Genomic DNA, 20,875 nt, shown 5'->3' with positions numbered 1-20,875 from the left:
TTTACATTTTTACTTACATGTTTTAGAACTTTGGTTTTTTTCAATAAGATATCCAAGGAGGAAAAAAAGGGAGGAGGGAAACTCAGGCAAACAAACTTTGTTCTAGCTGTGCGAATTGCCCGGTATTTCCTACTACTACTGCCACCCCTACCATTTAACTGCGGACTATGACACATACAATGTACATCTCCTAACACTGATATACTTGTAAACAATCAACAGATAGACAATGCAGCTACCTATCTCTGTACAGATATTGGGAGATACAAGCATACTATACCACAGAATGATTTCCTCTTAAAGTGTCCAGTTACACACTGTACCCTCCCCCCAAAAAGAAGAAATGCATCACCAAAAAAGAGGACAAAAGAGGGCATAGATTTGCATAAAAATTGCACATGCTAATTTTATATGTATAGATGTAAAATACAGAAACAATTCTTATAATTTAAACAGAAATTCAAGACATCTCTTCATAGTGGGCAAGACTAACTATATAACTTGTGTGCCTGCCCAGTCTGCTGTCCAGATGCTAAGTGCTGATGGGCAATGCCAACGCCCTGCTGCTCTCCCTTCTTGGGTTCTTTATCTTTAAAGGAGACTTTGACCAGACAGCCCTTCAAACAGTGGGCTCCTTCAAATAGAAGACTGAAGTAGGGCACAGGGCCCCCCTATTCCTATCCCCATACCTCAAGGTGCATCATTCCCAGTCCTTGCTGGCTTTTAGGAGGGGTTACAAATCACATTATTTTCCCATTGCTCTTTCTGACTCGTCAGTTAAGTACCCCCGCAAGGAATTCTGTTTGTTGTTGGAGTTTATATCACATTTTTCTTTGCTTTAACACTTTGCTTTTGTATGATGCCTTGACCCTCAGAAAGGAAGCCTAGAAATGACTTCCAAGAGTGAATGAGCAAACAAATACATAATGTCACTTTGAAGCCCACAGAATAGAAGGAATGGGGAAGAGGGCAATTCTAGTTCCTTTTCACAAATGAATTGCATGAAGGGGACATCACATGATTATCAGGAATGGGGCTTAACTGGGAGTAGCCTAACAGTGCAATTCTGTGCATACCTACTCAGAAGTAAGTACCACTGAACTTATCTTCATCACAATTTCCATCATCATTTATTACTTACCACATCTATCATGATACTATACATCTTTAAGTATAAACAAAAATGCACACACAAGAAAGAAAATTAGAAAAAGTATTTCTGAATTGAACCTGCAAAGCAGAGTTGTAGTTTCACATAGTTTAGCTGTTATCCTTGCAATAGCTGAAGGAAGTTATTTAAAATATATATATTTTAGATAAGATACATAAAAATGAAGCTGACTGTAACTGTATGACATACTGGCTACTACATACATAAAACCTATGATTATAATGATTGCATATATATAAAAGTGATTATTATGCATGCTTATTTCTTTTTTTTATAATGAAGAGGTTTCATGATAATTGCAGACAACTAAATATGTATCACAGCTTATTAAAAGGTGTGGTCTAGATTTTGCAGAACATCTCTATATTAAAAATAGAAAGTATAAAAATTACTGTATAAAGGATACTCAGGATAATGCATTTATAAACAAAATCTGAATCTGTGTTAATTGCTATTAGCTGATTTGTTTGGAGACAATATGGAACATGATCTAGCCCAAGTTAAGAATTCCCTCCTCCCAATTCATTTTTGCCACTAAATAAGGCTGGTAGACCTCCAGGGCAGCATATGATATGGTGATGGTGATACAATCACATGTGAAAATCACCCCTTCATACATACATATGGAAATACTTTCTAGTGCCACATGGAGCTCTAAAAGCCTATTTACTTCAGTGAAAGATTTTAGCACCTACTTAACTCAGAAGAGTTAATCATGTGTTTACTCTGTCCATTTGATATCAATGGGACCTTAAAATGCTTAACTTTGACTTGAGTGGTCCTGTGCTAGCAGTCAATTTATTTGATGACAAAGGTGAATTGTAACTGCAGTTGTGCAGTTTAAGCTGAGAAGATTATCAGTATTTCTCGATGGGGTTACACTCCCCTTGAAGGAACAGGTTCGTAGCTTGGGAGTTCTTTTCGATCCTTCCTTGTCTCTCGAGGCCCAGGTGGCCTCGGTGGCACGGAATGCTTTCTACCATCTTCGATTGGTAGCCCAGCTACGTCCCTATCTGGACAGTGATGACCTCGCCTCAGTTGTTCATGCTCTGGTAACTTCTAGGTTGGACTACTGCAATGCGCTCTACGTTGGGCTGTCCTTGAAGATAGTTCGGAAACTACAGTTAGTCCAGAATGCAGCGGCCAGACTATTGACGTGGACCAGACGGTCTGCTCATATAACACCTGTTCTGGCCCGTCTGCACTGGCTTCCTATTTGTTTCCGGGCTAAATTCAAAGTGCTGGTTTTGACCTATAAAGCCTTACACGGCATGGGACCGCAATACCTGGTGGAACGCCTCTCCCAATATGAAACTACCCGTACACTGCGCTCGACATCTAAGGCCCTCCTCCGAGTGCCATCACATCAAGAAGCTCGGAGGGCGGTGACTAGATCCAGGGCCTTTTCGGTGGTGGCCCCCGAATTGTGGAATAGTCTCCCCGATGAGGTACGCCTGGCGCCGACGCTGCTATCTTTTCGGCGCCAGGTGAAAACCTTTTTATACTCCCAGGCATTTTAAAAATTTTAAATATTCTATTTTAAAAAAAATTGTTTTATAGTGTATTTTAAAACAGTATTTCATTACTGGTATATTCTGATGTTGTTTGGTTTTTGTTCTTTGTTTGTTTTGCTTTTTGATTTTCTTATATTTGTTCTATTCATATATTTTCTTGTTTATCCTCTATGTACACCGCTCAGAGAGCCTTTTTGGCTTAGGGCGGTATATAAATAAAATAAAATAATAATAAATAAATAAATAAATATTCCTTTTTTCACATGCTCCTTTGATAAAGATCTCATTATATGTTTGTTAACATTTTTCTCTTAGCTACAAAAATAATAATACGTAAATTAACTGTCCTCATATGTTGCAGTGCTGCAGATGTCAAAGGCTGTGAAGTGTTACTGCAAATGCTCATTCTTCACACAGGGGATTTCATTAAAACTAGACATTTTAGCAGAACAAACTGCTTTTAAAATAAATATATCATTGTATACCAGAGACTATCAATATAATCCTGAAGGTCTCTTGAAACTGTTAAGGCTGAAGGATATAAAATGGGATCTTGCATAGTGTACATGCCACTTTTTAAGACAGCACTACTCAGATGAGAACATGACTTGTCCTGCGTGATCTGTGATCTACAAAGCCAAATGCTGCCCCTAGCTATGTCCAAAGCTTGGGAAATTACTTTTAAAAAGTAATAAATTACAGTTACAGTTACATGCCCCCCCAAAAGTAGTAATTATCATTACAATTACAATTGCTCTGAAAGTAACTGATTACTTTATTTTTCCTCCAAAGTAATCACTACAATTACATTTCAGTTACTTAAAAAAAATGCCTACAAGGTGCTAGCCTTGGCTGCTGCACATCTAAGTAGCCTAAAACAACATTAAAAATAAACAAACACATACAGAGATAGTAGAATAATTATTTTTATTCATAAGATAGCAATGGTGGTCTCTCCACTGGAAAGGGTGGTGGGGAGGAAGGCTGAGGCCACTACTCAGATCTTTGCACATCAAACCAAGTGCAACCCCCCCACTCAGCCAGCCAGCATAATCTCTCTCACCTCCCAGACCCTGCCCTGCCACCAACTGAGGGACACTCACCCAAGCACACATTTTCCCCTGAGATGCAAAAACATTAAAATACTGCAAATGCAGCACAGTAGACAGAAAGGGTGGTGGAGGCCACTTTGTATGCCAAGTGCAAACACAGTATTCTCTCTCTCTCTCTCTCTCTCTCTCTCTCACACACACACACACACACACACACACACACACGCGTACATTGTCATCTTTCACCTCCTCAGTTCTTTGTCTCCATTCTGCTGCTGCCTCCTCCTTTATCCATGTTCTTGCCTTCCGGCTCCTTTTCCCCTCCACTCCATTCTTCACCACCACCGTCCATTTTTTTAAACAATTGTTTTCTCCACACCACCCTTCTCACTCTCCGCCTCCTCCCTCGTCGCCTCCTACCCATCCACAGAGCATGAGGAAAGAGCAACACTGCGCAGAAGTCCAGTTTGAGGCACATGATTTTCATCCACAAATCAGAGGAGCAAAAGGCTTCCCCTGCTCCCCCCCAAGTAATGCCCCAAAGTAATTCTGGAAACGGTACAATTACTCCACAAAAGTAGTAAAATTACTCCTAGTTCTATTACTATCAAAATGTAAAGGAATTACCCACTCGTTACTCAAAAAAGTAATGAATTACAAGTAATTCGTTACTTGTGACTAGTTACTTCCAAGCTCTGGCTATGTCTACTGACCTACCAAGAACTCAATAAGCCTCCAATTTTAACTAGGACTGCAAAATCAGGAAGGGTTATAGAGCGCTTGGCAGACCACAACAGATGGCCAGTGGGCTATATTCAGTACACTCTGGTTTCTCTTCAGATCGTATATTCAGTTTGATCAGACACCAATTGTGCAAGCCTAGGCTAGATTGTTGATTCAGGCTTTATACGTAGTGCTGCAGGCTAGTTGTTCCAGGTCTACTGCGTTTACAACAGGCCATTCTTAATAGTATGATCTGATGTACCACGAGCTGCTAGTATACAAGCACTATGTACAGTAATACAAGCAACAGAAACTTGGAATGTGTTTTGTTGTAATCATAACCTTGTGAATGATGTTCCTGAAGTGCAATGGAGATTTTGTGGCCCCAGTCCTATGAAATCACTTTTGCTTGTGGTATTGCAAGTAAAAGAACAATCCTGTTTCTGGAAAGTAAATGAAATGCAGGATTCCACCAATAAACATGTCTCTGAAGTTGGTAATGAAACCAGAGGATAATATATTTTGCAGACCATCTCTCCCTGTGTCTTACTCCTTCAGAGTGATATTTATATCACTTCTTCAGGGTGATATAAACCCATGTGCAATACAGCTACTCCAATGGCTATTCCTGTGCCAAAGTTAAGGATAGGGTCATATCCCAGTACTAGCAGAGGATCACAGGAGTATGGACTGCCTCCTTATACAGACAATGAATAGAAATGCTGCCTGAAAGCAGGGGCAGTATGTTAAACTGGCCTTCTTTGGATTTTTAAATCCTGATATTTGACTGTTATTTATTTATTTATGCTAATTCTGTTTAAGGTTACAATCCCCAAAGTACTTATTGTAGACTAACCTAGGAATAAACAATATGTTTCAAAGAATTAACGTGGACAGTTTTAACTTAATTTTAGCTCCATACTAGAGATTTTTCACTTTCAGTTATTAACTAATTCTTGTCAGCATTGAAAAGTCATTCAAAGTGTGTTACACAGTCCCCAAATGAAGAACTAATCCTGCAAACATTTCCAGTAAAAATATAAATGTTGTCAGTATTAAAATATTTAAAACATAGGAATATACAAGATGTGCCAGATATTTGAAAACAGATTGCTCACCTGTAACTGATGTTCAAGTAGTTATCTCTGAAGTCACAACAAACATCTTGCCCAATAAGATGTATGATTTCATCTGTTCTGTGGCCTGGTTCACAATGGAACCTAGGATTAGGGATCACAACCATTGGCTATTTCCAATAGTGGTTTTGACTTAGTGGTTAGAACTTCCACGCACACAGTTTGTGGATCTGGATTTTTCCAGTTCCCCCCTACCCACTTATATTGATGGTCTCCCCCACCCCTAAAAAAGCTGTTCCTGAACATTGAGGAGATCCTCCAGAATAGAATGGAATATGACATGGAAGGCTACAGTAGGTAAATGGGATGGGGAACCTATGGACCTCCAGCTGTTGTTGAACTACATCTGAAGGGTTATCTATTGCAGTGAAAGCTACCAAATATTAATGTGGGGGGTGTGCATACTTATGCAAGCAACATGTTTCAGTTTTTTATGCTTCTTACAAACATTTTCCAACATAAAATCAATGTCACCTTACAATAATTGATTTTGAGTTTCAGTGTTTCAAAATAAAATATCATACGAACGAAATCACAATGTACCATTTCAGTAATATGAGAGCATTGGTCAGGGGTCTGATTACTTTTACAAGGCACTGTATATGTTTTTGCTCCAATTATGTTAAAATACTTATTTTAAACAGTAACCATAAAACTATTTTGTTTTAATAGATATTTTACCTACAGAAATGTTGAATTTTCTCGCAGAGCTGAATCAATGTTCTACTGTGACATTACTAGCAGGAAGCAACATCTCCTTTAGGATAAATACAGTATACTGCTGCTTGGGTGGGGTGAGCATGTAATTCCCACTGTGATTTAAGCTGTAGAGGTACGGAAGTATTTCTCATTAAAGAAAGAAAGAAAGAAAGAAAGAAAGAAAGAAAGAAAGAAAGAAAGAAAGAAAGAAAGAAAGAAAGTCTTCAGCACTAATTCCACCACCATACTATGTGAAAAAGTGATTACATTGCATCCCAAATTCCATATTGGCATTTGACATATCTCCTTACAGCAGAATGTTTTCAGTTATAAAATATATGCCATGTACTATTTATATTAGAACTGCCACAATTAAATTATTATTACTGTTGTTGTTGTTGTTAAACCCAAGTAATCGAATATGGCTTAATTAAATAAGTAAGGGTGTATCTAACACTGTGCACACAGAGTTCCACTAGTGCAACAGGGACTTCCCCTTCCTCTCCAATCCCCAGGCACCCCAAAATCTGCTCCAGAGGGTCCCCTCATCAGGCAGCATTGCATCTGCACCAAGCCTATGAGTACAGGTTTAGTATGCTCCCAGCCCTTTGCCAAACAAATGGAATACTTCCTCTTTGGAAGCAGTTATTAGAACAGAATGACAGAACCCTCACAGTAAAAAAAAAATCATTGCTAAGTTTCAGTCAATCAATCATTCATCCTGAACCATTTCATATTTAACATGGTATATAAAGGTATTTATTTGCATTAGCCACCAGCTGTATATTTTGTGTACATAGTACAAACATGTAAACACAGCTAAGCAGATAAAATTGCCAAACCAAATTAAAAATTATACAATTTAAAATTCAGAGAGCATGACCGTGGCCCTTATTTTAATGGCAGTCTACTAAAAATATAGGATTTCCAATTCAGGGTCTTTGCTAAATGAGTATGTTGCCTGTAGACTAACATACAAAGCTTTGTATATATATTTCATTTGTAAGCAACTGTTGACACTTAGGGTCAGTCTGGATGCTACAACAGAAGTTGGTTCAAGTTAAAGATTTAGTGTCTCCATGTTTTATCCTGTAATATACAGGGATGGGGAATCTATGGCCCTTGTTGGACTCCAACTCCCATCAGTCCCAGCTAGGATGGCCAGTGGTCACAGATGATGGGAACTGTAGTCCAGCAACACGTGGACGTCCGCAAGTTATTCTCCTCAGCTATAATATATGAATCTAGGCTCTCCAGCACATTTCCACAGTGCACATACTACAAAAATAACATGTTCTTGCAATAATATTGTAAAAAATTTATCTGACAAAAAAGTCAGAAGTGGGAACACACAAAATGCTTACTTATTTAAGTCAGGTTTAATGTGTGGAAAATGGCACCTGATGAAAAGTTAATGCACCTGAGTAAGTAGTGATACAAAATCTGCGTATTATTATGATTAAGGTTTTTAGGGAGTGCATGTACAGACATTTTTGTTATCTCTATACTTTCAAATGATCACATGATTTCTACATAAATATTTCATTTTACTTCCATTATAGGAGTCTGTTTCATGTATATCCACAATGTATTGCCACAATCCAGGCTTGCACACAGAGTTCTACAATAATATTTTCATCACCATACTGAAGGGCAACAGCCGATTCACAAGACTTAACAGAAGAATGATACGATATCAGATATGATAATTTGTAGCCATGATCAGATGTAACAGAACATTGGCTGGACGCCACTGACACATAAAGCACTTGGCACCTTTTTCAGAAACCACAGAATAGCTGCATGAGGCCTTTCTCCAAGTCCTCCCTCTGAGGAAGGCTTGGAAGGTGATGACAAATGAGAGGGCCTTCTCGGTTGTGGCTCCCTATCTGTGGAATGCGCTCCCTAGTGAGGTCTGCCTGGCACCTTCATTAACATCTTTTAGGCGCCAGGTAAAGACATATCTTTTTTCCCAGGCTTTTGATAGACTAAGATGATATTGTTTGTTATTAGTGTGCTACCAAAGCTTCCTGTGGCTGTTATAGAGGTTGTTGTTGTTTTTGTTTTAATGTTTTGTTTTTATTGTATAATATAGTTATTTGCATTTTTAACAGTGTTGTAAGTCATGTGGAGACCTTTGGGTAACAAGCAACTAACAAACCTTAATAATAATAATAATAATAATAATAATAATAATAATAATAATAATAATAATAATAATAATAACAACAACAACAACAATAATAATAAATGATGATGACGACGACGACAATGACGATAGTGGCTGGTTGATTTCATTTATTTTTAACCCTGTATTTTAAGGCTGTTATAACCCACCCTGGGACCTCTGGGTGAAGGGCGGGCAATAAAGGCTAATAATAGATTTTAGGCCCTTTGGGAGCCAGTGTTGTGGGGGCTCCAGAAAGAGTGCTGGAGATTCAAGAAGAGGAAAAAGGCAGCATCTTGAGGCAAACCAGGAGGAAATCAAGAAAGGGTCAAGAAAGGGTCACGGCTTGGGCCCTGTCTATCTGTCCGATCGATTGTCTGTTTACGAAAAAAAAAAACCCGTCCCTTGAGATCCGCTAATGATTTTCTTCTTACAATTCCGCCAGTTTCACTAGTTCATCTTTCAGGGACTAGAGATAGAGCATTCTCAGCTGTTGCTCCTAGACTCTGGAACTCATTACCTGTGGACATACGTTCTGCCTCTTCGCTTTTGTCATTTTGCCGCCTGGTTAAAACGTTTTTATTCCGGGTTGCATTTAATTTAAATGAATAATTAGAGTTTCTAAGTATTGGATTGGGCTAACTGTGACCTCTAAATATAGAGATTGTAATTTTATTGTTGTATTTGTGCTTTTATCTATATGTTTTATTATGTTTGTCGCTCTGAGTTTCAGTGAAAATAGAGCGGCTTATAAATATTTTTAATAATAATAATAAGAATCTGAAAAATGCAGACAGAGGGTTGTATTCAACATAGCACTAAGGCAAATGTTCTGTCAGTGCAAGGATTCTCCCCTCTCCTCCCTCCATGAGCCCCTAAATCTGTTATGGGGTTCTACCAACCCTATGGAGCAGATTTTGGGTATGTTGCAAGGCACATGCAAGGGGAGGAAAGGGAGGAAGTCCCACTGTGCAAGCAGAAGTCATTCTGCTCACGCTATTATTTAGTCGAATACTGCCCAGAGACTAGGTACAGGCCTGGGTCAGGGATTAGGGAAGAGGCAACCCCACAAATACAATGTGCCTGGTGGTCCATACTGTCATGGGAAAGGCTGGATTGTGCCGCCTATTATTGTTGTTGTTATTGTTATTATGCATAAATTCAACAGAAATACTTTTTCTATGCATAATATAGAGTAAAAATACAAGATCACTTAACCAAGGTGTTTTTCGGCATCCAACCTTGGACAACCATCCAGCAAACTATAGCCAACTGACCTGTTATAAGCAATGGAGTAGTCTATGGCAGCAGGACTCACAAAAAACATTCCTGAAAGACGTTTTATGGGTAAAAGATGTAAATTCTGAAACAGTATGCATCTTTGTTGTTGTTATATGCCTTCAAGTCGATTCCGACTTATGGTGACCCTATGAATCTTTTTTGATATATTCATGGGGTTTTCATGTTAACAATGCATAAACAGTTCACTGTTATCATGGGCCAGAAGTTTTAAATAAGTAACAATGCATGTTTTGCATACACATTTGTAAACAACATTTCAGTAGGAGAAACCACCACAAACTTTCTACGTGCGAACACCAGCAGACAAAATAAGCTTACTCTAACTGCAGTGTCAGACAACTGTTGGCAATTGGAGGGGAACAAATGACAAAGAATAGTTCCAAAGCTGGCTATGTTAGACAAGATGGGGGAGAAGTCACTTCCCTTCTTGGTTAAAATAAAAATAGAGTTTATACATCATGTAGGGCAAGCATGTACGTCTAAATCTTGGACAGACTTTGAACTAGTGATATGAAATTGTGCTTAAAGCCCAGTAGCTTCACACGTTTATACAATTATATCCCCAAATCTTGCCACTAAATCCACTGACAGGTTTGACTTTTACCTGCTCTCTGCTAGTACCACTCTTTAGCAAACACCTGGTATTCCAGTATTAGCGAAACAAAGCTTACAGAATTGAAAAAAACCACATCGCTTTTTTAGGTTAATGAGTTTAGACAGGCTATCTGTAACTAAAACTTGCTGACTCAGTAGAGAAGATAACATCTTTTATTTTCTTTTGCAGAGCATCCAGAGCACATTTACAAAGGAAAATGAATTTGCAGCTGCTTCTACAAGGCCTTCTACCCTTGCACTGACAACTAACCACAGATTTCGCTTTCACCTGTCTCTGCCACTGCTGCTTTTCAGCAAACACCTGGTCTATCTGGCCTATTGTTTGTCCCTGAACACACCATAGGCCAGTTTAGACTCCAAACACTCATGGCTTCCCAACACCTTAACTTTAAAGCAGGGTACAGCAACTAGAGACAGCAGGATGCCATGTAATCTTATGCATGTCTACTCAGAATTAAGCCCCAGTGAGTTGTATGGGACTCATGCCAGGTATATAGGATTGCAAGCTTACAAATTTCCTACTGATGCTTGCAACTTAATCTATGCCCAGTCCATAAGAAATAACCATGGATCTATATCTGTGCCAGTAAGAATTATTACCTTTGGCTTGGAATGCTTTGGTTGCTAGTAGAGCAACATAAGAATAGGTATTTTCACACATCAGCTTGAATTAAACTCAGAGCCAGTTTTCAAACTCTTAAGAGTACTACAAACTGCATACAAATATTTTGCAGGGCAGAATAGTGTATTCTCATCAAACAATGCTGTTTTAAATTAAAGCACAATGAATAAGTAAACACACTGCTGGGCTTTAGTCTCAAAACCACTTACTCTGAAGTAGCCACTGGAACTTCACTGGAACATCTCCAGAGTCAGCAGACTGAACGACTGTGGTCTATATCTGTTCAACTGTAATTTAAATTGTGAAATGTCCCAACAAACAATGATGTGCTAACATCTTTTTCCTTCTTCTACAAGTTTAGTTTCCTGCATTCAAAACAGAGAGTTGCAGTAGTCTCAAGTAGCTTTAAAATTGCTTCAGCTAACCTAGGCGTGAATGAGTCGCTTGGTGTTTTGTATGTGTTTTTTCAGGCAAAATATTGATGTTGTTATAATAAGCACAGTCAACTTTTCATCTTTCAATAGTTAAATTAATCCCATGTTATTATAAACTGCAGTGGTTACTCATGCCAGGCCAGAATAAAATCCAAATGTTAAAAAACCCTGTAATTAACATGTTCAAGGAACTCAAAGGTGCAAAACCAGGAAGGAGTGCATACATATTTGCTTGCTGGTACAGGCTATAAAGGCCCATCAATGTGCCTCAGCCAAATATATAGCCAGAATCACTCTGTTAAAGAAGAGGTGTCTTTTGAATTTACTGTCTGCAGTGAGTTACGGTGGCAAAAAGCAAGAGAACAATGGAGAGTAATTTTCTGTGGCAGTTACCACAGAGAAAGCTGTAAGAGTGGTGTGAAGCCAATCCTTAAGGGAGGAATCCTGAGTGAGTAGTGGAGAAGGCCAGCAGCAGGCCACAACCAGAAGACCTGTGAGACTGAGCCCCAACAAGCAGAAAGAAGCTCTGCCAGAAGAGGTTTGGAATTTGGAGGAGAAGCACAACCCAATCACTATTCCCTTATCCCCATGTCAGAAAAAATTAAGCATATCTATCATTCTGCTTGATCCCAGGGCAAGGAGGAACTGTAGGAAAGAATTCTAACATGTAGTCTGTGCATGCAATAATTACTGCATGTGCCATCCCCAGCTTCATACACACATGCATGGGTTTTTGTAGGGGGCAGTGGCAGGCCCCACAACATCACACCTGCTCCAGGCCCCATAAACCCTGCAAATCTTACCATGGGTGGGGGCACTCAAGGCACTTCTCACTCAAATCATTATTTAACGTAGGGCTGGCCCTGAGGACTATACATATGTTGTGTATACATACAGTCAATGTGCATTGACTGGGAAGGGGGAAAACACCCATGGGCTCTGCTCTCCCTAGTCATATGCAGTATAATTTATGGGGAAAAAATACATGTCTACAAACTGTATGTGACCAGGAATCTTGCTTTTTGATAGGGAAAGTGGATTTCATCCCACTTCCCCTACATATGTTGGTTATATAAACATATCACATGTTTATACACCTTGGATTTACACTGTTAGGTAGAGAGGGCTTTTGGAGTTACACATTAAATACTATCCAAATTCATGGTCTAAAATGAATACGTTGAATATGGTGTTCTTAGCTGAAAATATTCTGGGTGGCAGCAATTCAGACTGATTTAACAGTAAAGATCATTCCATCCTTTCCAGAAGAAATGTTTATTCTATTTTATTATATAGAGGTACATATTAAATTAATTAAACCATTTCATCTATTAGCCATTCTAACCTCCTGAATTTTATTTTTCTATCCTCTAGTAGTCCAGTTCATCTTGATGGGAATTAGTATGAATTCCAGTGAATATTCTTCCTTCTTCCATATTGTACAGACTCTATACAATAAACCTTTTTATCTTTCCTAGTCAGTGAAACTGTTAAGAGGATCCATCTATATGGAATCCTGCTTCTGATCAAGAGCTATTTGTCCTAGCCCTTGGAAATTACACATCAAACTAACTTTTTCTGGGACATTGACTTAAAAGGAGCCTGGTAGGTCCCCAGTTTGCCATGACCTACTAGTTGGTCCTGATCCAGTGGGTGATTTTAAAAAACAACGAAAGTCTATCTCATAGTATGCCATGCTGCATCCACAAAATAGCTGCCCAAACCTCTACATGCCTCTACAATTTAAGATAAACACATAAAATGTTTCTGTAGCAGAATTCAACCTTTTCCCCACCTTAGGAGGAAACAGTTCAATGGAAAAAGGATATGACATCATTTTAACCCATTTTAAACTAACAAAAAACTTTGAAGTTTATATATTCTCTGTTGATCCCCACTCCTGGTAATCAATACAAGGGGCTGAACTCTGAGTTCTTGACCCATTAAAGGTATTGTGGAAGGGAGTGAAGGAGCAGCTAAAGTATATTTTGGTATCTGCCTCCATTCATACTATGAGAATGGTTGTCCTAGACCAGCCTTTCCCAACTAGTGGGCCACCAGATGTTGTTGGACCACAATTCCCATCTTTCCTGACCATTGGCAATGCTGGCTGAGGCTGATGGGAGTTGTGGTCCAACAACATCTGGAGGCACACTGGTTGGGAAAGGCTGTCCTAGACTATCTGTTTCAGGGATGAGTAATCTGTAGCCCTCCAGATGTTGCTGGACTCCAACTACCATCAGCCATAAACTTCACAAGCAATGGTCAGGAATGACGGAGCTGTAGTCCAACAACATCTGGAGGGCCTCTGGTTGCCCACTCCTGATGCACTTCAAATATTCCTTATTAGAAGCCATCTAACACAAACAACAATCATATACTTTACCAAAGATCAAATTGTTCTCCTATGTAGATTTTTGCAGTGCTCTTAACTCTTTATTAAAACCCTTCAAAATTGCAGACAACAAACAACTTGAAAACCATTGGTACCCACCCAGAGGAAATTCCTCTTCTTCTCTGCCTCCTATACCTCCCTAAATCTGCTTTGGGGGCTTCCCCAATCCTTCAGACCAGATTTGGGGGATGCACAGGGGGGTGCATGGGGGAGGAGAGGAAGGGGAAGTTTCACTGACTCAGCAGGAGGCCATTCCACTGGCAAGCAGGCAGGCAGCATTCAAACTAACCCATAGTGATTGGTTCTTGAAAACTATTCCAGTATCTTTTTGATTTTCCTAAAGTTTTGATAGGAAAAAGTTCATTATGGAAGTGGACAAAACATGTGAGCAAATTCTCAGCAGAGAAGAAAAAAGGAATACTAATCATGAGTCTAATTTCCATAGAATAATGGTTGTTATCCTGGACTTTGAATTCGTAGGCAATACTACACTGTTTTCGTATCTTTGTTTAGGATTTTAATAGACTGGTTAGTAATTAATATTGACAGTAGTAGTATCAGAATGACCATAAAATGTGCTGGGTGTCTTTAGTTTCACAGAACAAGGCCCTAACAGCACTTCTAATGGAAGTTTGAAGTGATTTTCCCCAATTCTCCCTTCCTCTGCATCTCCCTGCACCCTAATAATAATTTGCTCCAGAGGGTTGGAGAATTCTCCTGAATAGTGTGGGAGGTGCTGTGTAGGACTGCATGTAAGAGAGGGGATTGGAGTAAATAGCCCTCCCTCACTTCTGTTAGTGGGAGGAGGCTTCGCAGTATCAAAAACCCTTGCATTCACAAAAGGACCTCTTCCATGAATTTAAGGATCCAACCCGATTTTTGTGGTTTTTTGCACTAGCGATGGGCAAAGTCCATTCGGATGAATTCAGAATCCGCTTAACATTGGCAAACTCTCCTGGTGAAATTATGGGGGGGGGCGTATCTCTCCCAGTTCATAATGTTGGCACACACATGTTGATGGTGGTGCCTCATGCACATGAATTATTGCATCGCTTCCTAAGAACTGTGGAATCCAGCAGCAGCCATGGCTGAGGCTTGCTTTGAAATTCAACTCTCAACAACCTGCTTTTGGCAAACACACCTGAGAGCAAGAGGGTCTGAGATCTGGAACCTATGTAAAACAACTGAACAAACAGAAAGAAGATATCCACACACAAACGTATGTTGGTTGATTGGTCTGGTTCACCACAATCAACTGAAGTTTTCTCAAGGTTAAGGTAACTTTTGCATGTATGCCTAGAAAGCATCCTAGTCGCCAGAGCACCAACAGCACATACGCAGAATCTCTCACTTTACATTCTAAGCTGGACAAATTCATAGCCCAAGCCAAATAATTATTAACTTTGGCAACAGCTCGACTTAGCAGCTCTTTGAGATTAGACATTCAACCACTGCTTTCAATCCAATAATCAAACCAAGTATTTTCAGTGTGCCCTTATTCTGATACCGTCACTTACTTGCAGAAAGAGTTTCCACCTGATTTGGCAATCTAAGACAACTTATTATTTTATTTATTAATTATTTTCTTATAGTTATATCCTGCCTTTCTTTCATTCAGAAACACAAGGCAGCATACATCTGGTTCCCAGGTGGTCTCCCATGCAGGCGCTGACCAGACCCAGACCTGCTTAGCTTCAGTTAGGTGGTGGCCTCATGTGCTTTCAGACATACCCTGAGTCCTATACCTATTACCTGAACCGCAATCTTAAAGCAGGGTTGGGGAACTTTTTTAGCTCCTCAGAAAGTGCAAGAGATGTCTTAAAGCCTTTGCAGAAGCCTCTTTGAAGAAGCTCATGTGTGCAAGTTACTTCAAAAGATGCTTTTGCACAGGGCTTTAATTTCCGCTCAGCTGATGAGGGGGAATGAAATCCTGCTGCCTTGCCTAGGTGATCTTGCTCCCTGCTGGGAACAGGATAGGGCAACCAATGCAGGATTAAACTGTCCTTCCACCCATCAGCTGACATCACTAGGGATGTAAGATGATGAAGAGTGGGCATGGTTTAAGGGGAATGGTCTTGGGGGGGGTAAAAGGGATCCCCTGAAGGATCATGATTGGCCAAGAGGCCAGAGGTTCCTCACCCAACGGAGAAGTTTATTCTGCTAAACTGAATGGGCCTTATTCCCCATTGAATATCTGTGGAGAGCATTACAGTATCAGGCTGCAATCCTGAAGGGGCAAAAACCAAAGGAGGCCAGAACCATTACCCTGCCAGATTTTCACTAGCAGGGTAGAAGTAAGGATGGTACATTGCTCTTATACACCTTTGTCACTTCTGAGGGGGGTTCTGCTTTACCTAATCCCCCCCCCCAATTGTGAACAAATTCTTTCCTGTTTTGGGGACATGTGAGAGCACTGGGAAAGCTATGGAACCTTTGGATCCCAGCATTCCTCCAGTTCACCCCCTGCACACATTCTCATCTTCTGGTGCAGCTAGAGCCATAGAGGTTTCTGCAGCCTGTAAGGTTGGGTCTTCCTTTCTGAGAGCAGACCTTTCTCTCCCCCTTTGTGCAGGGAGAACTACTGTATCCTATGGCCCCTGGGACCATAAATCGTAGGGCTCTTCACATATGTTTTTAAAAAGTTATCCATTTTAATTTGGTCTATGCATGGCACCTTCAATGGTAAATATTTTCCATATAGCACTATATAATATTTCTGCTATGAACCTCAGTTTGGCTTTGAAGTGGTACCTATCAACTGACCTTTGACCCTCATTTTCCAAGACTTTGCTAGGTTTTTTTTGCTATACAAAGCTGTTATAGAATTATGTGAATTATGGATACAACCGAATCAAAATTAAGCACATTTAAGTGTTAGTAAGAGAATACCATGTTTCAATTATCCCTTACTGAAATCAGTAGGACAAAACAGCTTAATTTTTGGCTGGATTGCACCCTATATTTGGAGAACCAAAGATAGTATGACATACAAGTGAGGAAATTTAAGTTTGTACCTTCCACTCTAGTTTTCTAAATCTGTACTTGCACAGTACAGTGTAAAACTACATGAAAATCAGTATAACAACAACCTATATGCAAAATAAAACCTAATCTAAAAAATGGATCGAGCTTTACTCCAGAATTGTAGGATGCATTAAAATCATTTTATAGATAATAGCATAACCACCTAAAAATATCGTGTTTCCTCAGCTCAAACAACATGGAAAATATTTTCCATCCACTCTCTAACAAGATATGGTATTTCTTTCTTTTTTCACAAGAATTTATACCTAAAAAGCAAGTATCATTAATACACAAGATGTAAAGACAGACAGATGGATTTTAAACATTACAGCATATAGGCAAATTCAGACATTTATTTTAATAAAACATATTAAAATATTTTTTCAGCTCTTAAGTATTGTAGAGACTAAAGAATTTCCTTACTTTAAGAAGAAAACAAACAGGGAAAAGCTACTACTGTTAAACCCACATTCCATAGACATTTTAAACAGATAATTCCCTGGTTAATTTTTTAAATAGAAACACTGAGCACTCTTCCCTTCACAGGTGAATAGAGATGTAATATGAACAGCTTACTGTGGATAGTGGTTTAATCAGGAAGTAGCCATTATCCTTTCGATACAGAACAGTGACAGCACTCCAAAACAACAAGCCGTAAGATTTCTCTTTTTCAGTTAAGAGGAATGAAAGAACACATACTATTGTATCCCAGCTTTACTGACCCCAGAGGTCAGCAGATGTCTATTATCAAAAGCTATTAAGGAAGCATAATCCGAAGCAAGCATTTACAGCAGTCTATTTGTGGAAACACCTAAAAATCTCTCTAACACAACCTCTCTTTCCCTGTGTTACTCAAAAACATGGCTGTCTTATTCAGAGATTAGCAATTATTGTAATGAGATACTGCCGGAGAGGGTCAAATAGTACTTCCTGCAGTTTACACATCTTGATTTCCTGGTAAACAAACTGAAAGGCAGGTGGAGCACTTAGATCACCAGTAAACATCCATGCTCATGTGACCAAAACCAGCCCAGGTGAAGTATGTGACTTGCAAAATAAAAGGCAGAAATTGTTCTGCCTGAACTGTGGCAACACCCTAATGAAAACAATTTTCTAAAAAAAACACTCTACAAGAAAAAGATTTTTCCACTTTTGAAAAAGGAATAATTGGAAATGATTACATTTTTCTCCTTTGCTACGGTAATAAAGGCTTCTGAAATTTAAATAAAGCCTAAAATGTTTTCCAGAAACAAAAAGAAACTCCTGGCAAACTTCTTGGAGAACAAGGAAGCTGCATCAAGCTTAAGATAAAAACACATACAAATTCTTTCTTGGGAAAGCTACTGTATAACTATAAATGCCATATAAAAGAGTGTAAATGACAGACTTGTCTCTTTCTGCAGAAACATATCTACAAGTTTCTATAAGATGACAGAAACTTATAAATGAGAGAAACTTCTTGAAGTGTGGTTTAAAATGGTTTGAAAATGAAAATAAATAGAAAAAATATAAGCCACTAATCTGAAGTGCTTCCATTTGTTCTGTCTTCTGTGCCAGGGTAGAGTACTCACCCCCATTACACCACAGCATCACATCATGATGCACTCTCCCAAATGCAGTGCGCCACAGGCAAAAAGCAAATATAAAAAGCTGCCCATTTCAGAGGTGTCTGCCCAACTGACAGAAGATTTCAATAAACCAATCACCTGCAGGATTATGCAGTCAAAGAGCCAAAGATAAAACTGACTGGCAGACTGGACCCAATCAAAATTCTCACTAACATTTTAAATAGAAGTTCCTGGCTTGCTTAATTGAGTCTACTATTGTGCTAAAAAGTATAGTGGATGAAAATGTTGTCAGATTTCCCAAGGGAACAGGAAGAACAATAAGTGTTTTCTGCACTAGATTCATTGAAATATATTTAATCAGCACTGAAGACAATAGTCTAGTATCAACTTCAGTATAACCTTTAACAGCACTGGGCACAGGACTACTCTATGGAAAGGGCTATACCATACAACAGTCATGGGGCTTAACAAGAGGCAACTTGCATGTGCAATATCATCATGCTGTACAATCTCCACCAACACTGATTATGGTGAAGCCAGGCCAATGTAAATCATAATGGCATCACAACCCTGTAAGTATTCTTACACATTACAGCAGGAGACCAATGGGATTTCAGTGGCATTCCCATGTAGAGTCTAACATGAAATTCTGCCTTATGACAAGCAATGCTTGCTCTCTCCAAAGTAACCTATCATTGAATCAGCCTGTGGAAACTAATCAGAATGAACCCTGTTAACAGTGAGGGATATAATTCCAATTTGCTTTGCTAGCCCAATATATAGTCAAATCTCCTACAGGAAAAAAGAGGATGAAGGGTGGCTTCTAGGGAAAGGCTGGAGTTCTTGTGAGAAGGAAGGACCTCTTTATTGCTCCTTGTATTAAAACGTTTATAGGAGGTGAATAATTCTGCAAAGGATTTGACCATGAAGCATCACAGAGAGCACTCATTACGTAAAAACTTTTCACCGTGGAAATAGAAGCAAACTCAGTAGAACACATTAGTCCTGTGCACAGATGTGTCACAATCAAACATGGAGGGATCAGTCCATCTCCAGTCAAGTGATCATTCATACATCTGTCCTGTTCCATTTTCACATTAATCTCAGAACATTTTCTTATATCCTTACAAAAAAAAAACTATTTAAAAAAGTATTTTATCACTAATTATGTATTTAGATATATATGTTAACAATATGATTCAGTTCAAAATATATATTTCCTTAAAACAATTAGCACATTTTGGTACTTTTTTCTGCTAAGAACCATTATCACAAAATTATGTGTGAAATCTGAAGTATAATTCATTCCAGTTCATGTATTAGCCCAGAAGGTGTCATTGGTTCACTTAGAAAGGTGAATCAAATGAAATTCTCCTAATCACACTTTGACTGTGCTAACAGAACTGAGTATGTGAAAGAATTAGGGTTAGCATGTAAAAATGTGACAGACGTGCATCTATGTCAAAGGTTTGTATCCAATGGTACACTAATTCATTCCATCAGTGCAAGGATTTAAGTTTGGGAATGGAACTTCCTCCCCTCCCTGTGCATGACCCACAATCTCCCCAAATCTGCTCCGGAGGGTTGGGGGACATGGGGAGGGAGCTGTTGTTGTTGGTATATTTATTGCCCCGCCCTTTACCAGCAGGTCCCAGGGCAGGTTACAGCAGTCCATTGCGCAATCCTAAATCCTTGTGCTGATGGAACGAGTCAATGTTTTCTTGGTGGCAGCTCCCCTATTGTGGAACTCCCTCTCTGGAGATGTGTGGCTACTCCACCCCTCAACTCCAGTTTTCCATTTTTATATGTCAGTAATGGATTTTTTATTTTTTTGCCCAAGCTTTGGGGATATACTTTGGCTCTGGAATCCAGCTCTGCTGGTATTGGGTTTGTTTTGCTGTGCCAGGTGTCACCAGACTTTTTGGGCTTGTGGGCACATTTACAAACTGAAGAAAGTGTTGTAGGAACCACACATACAAACAGCAACCAACCACACACCACAAGCTAATCTACTGGCTCCAGCACGATGCTTCTTTTAAACATAATTTCAGCAGAGAGAGGAGCAGAAGAGGGGGTCATGTGAGCACCAGTGAAATCCTGTGTTGGATGCATATGTGCTGACAGTCACCACGTTGGCAACCCGTCTGCTATGTCTTTGCTTTTAGATTGTAATTTTAGATATTTTTTATTCTGTGCAAATTGTCTTATTTTTATTATTTTTAAGAGATGTACTATACTCTGAAGCATGTTTGATTAAGGAACTGATTCACAATGAGTCCCTGAATATCTCTATGAGATATGTCTCTAGCTGTTCTTGTCTTTTAAGACTTTAGGTTGGCAGTTCTTTCTTTTGAGTTCTTGTACAATGAATGTTGATCAGTACATTTAATCTGTAATTTGCCTATCTTTACATACCTCTGTATATCTTTCCAGTATTCTTCCCCTTAACAGTT

The 20,875-nt window shown here is 39.2% G+C and overlaps 1 protein-coding gene across 19 annotated transcripts in view; it reads right to left on the bottom strand.

Annotated features, from left to right (window-relative positions):
* The window catches only part of BAZ2B (bromodomain adjacent to zinc finger domain 2B), a 309,197-nt gene that overhangs the window by 162,538 nt on the left and 125,784 nt on the right, over nucleotides 1-20,875 (bottom strand). Inside the window, exon 1 of one of the 19 annotated variants that reach the window (XM_061608683.1) lies at nucleotides 17,431-17,743. The exons of 17 other annotated variants lie outside the window; for them this stretch is intronic. The gene's annotated coding sequence lies outside the window, so the exon portion shown is untranslated. Of the gene's footprint in view, nucleotides 1-17,430; nucleotides 17,744-20,875 lie in introns of those variants that run through there. One more of the 19 variants, XM_061608691.1, reaches the window with a different exon arrangement.

This window comes from Rhineura floridana, chromosome 2 (genome assembly GCF_030035675.1).
Source record: "Rhineura floridana isolate rRhiFlo1 chromosome 2, rRhiFlo1.hap2, whole genome shotgun sequence".
NCBI lineage: Eukaryota > Metazoa > Chordata > Lepidosauria > Squamata > Rhineuridae > Rhineura > Rhineura floridana.
The sequence above is the reverse complement of the archived record's forward strand: the minus strand, read 5'-3'. Positions and strand labels throughout refer to the sequence as shown.